General features: G+C 41.3%; 1 protein-coding gene and 1 long non-coding RNA gene across 6 annotated transcripts in view; one reads left to right on the top strand and one right to left on the bottom strand.

Annotated features, from left to right (window-relative positions):
• Positions 1-529, top strand: part of LOC116697135 (uncharacterized) — an 8316-nt gene extending 7787 nt beyond the window's left edge. The window contains exon 4 of the long non-coding RNA XR_004333929.1: positions 404-529. This is a non-coding gene — a long non-coding RNA (uncharacterized LOC116697135). The remainder of the gene's footprint in view (positions 1-403) is intronic.
• The window catches only part of rims1a (regulating synaptic membrane exocytosis 1a), a gene marked incomplete at its 5' end in the record, with an annotated part of 176268 nt that overhangs the window by 27173 nt on the left and 148207 nt on the right, over positions 1-888 (bottom strand).

Genomic DNA, 888 nt, shown 5'->3' with positions numbered 1-888 from the left:
GCACATGCACAGTACCTAGGTAAGGACTACTAGCCAGACAGAGTTTAAGGGCGTGCCCTGACAATTCCTATGTAAGGGCTACTAGCCAGTCAGAAGCAGCGTATGAAGGCGTTCCCTTGACAGTACCTAGGTGAAGACTACTAGCCAGTCAGAAGCAGAGTATGAGGGCGTGCCCTGACAGTACCTAGCTAAGGACTACTAGCCAGTCAGAAGCAGAGTATGAGGGCGTGCCCTGACAGTACCTAGCTAAGGACTACTAGCCAGTCAGAAGCAGAGTATGAGGGCCCTGACAGTACCTAGGTAAGGACTACTAGCCAGTCAGAAGCAGAGTATGAGGGCGTGCCCTCACAGTACCTAGGTAAGGACTACTAGCCAGTCAGAAGCAGCGTATGAAGGCGTGCAGAAGTAAAGGCTGGACTACAATAGAACTGGTTGGAGCAGTTTGTGAAAAGTGTTATCTGTTGCAGATGGTAAGACCCTTTGGGGGGACTTTGGGCTTTTTCACTTTGTAAAACTATTACATGCACAACAACAATATATATAATACAATAAAGGAAAGGGTAAAAAAGCATAATATGAGTACTTTAATATGCATGTTTTATTGTAGGTGCTACATTTTATTCTACACTTGTATCTACATGTACATTCTTTTCATTCCTCTATTTGTTTTTCATTAGGTCTTCTGGTATTTTGTTAGCTTATTTTGTCATTTTTTCATCATCTTAATTTTTCTTTCTAGTATACTTGTATTTTGAGTGAGTGAGTGTGTAGGTCATTGTCATTGTCATCAACTTGCTGCTGTAACACAGTGAATTACTAGTTTGGGATTAATAAAGTCCATCTATCTATCTATCTAACCAACCACCTATCTATCTATCTATCTATCTA

Source organism: Etheostoma spectabile, chromosome 10 (genome assembly GCF_008692095.1).
Source record: "Etheostoma spectabile isolate EspeVRDwgs_2016 chromosome 10, UIUC_Espe_1.0, whole genome shotgun sequence".
Taxonomy (NCBI): Eukaryota; Metazoa; Chordata; class Actinopteri; order Perciformes; family Percidae; genus Etheostoma; species Etheostoma spectabile.
This window is presented reverse-complemented; position numbering and strand designations above follow the sequence as displayed.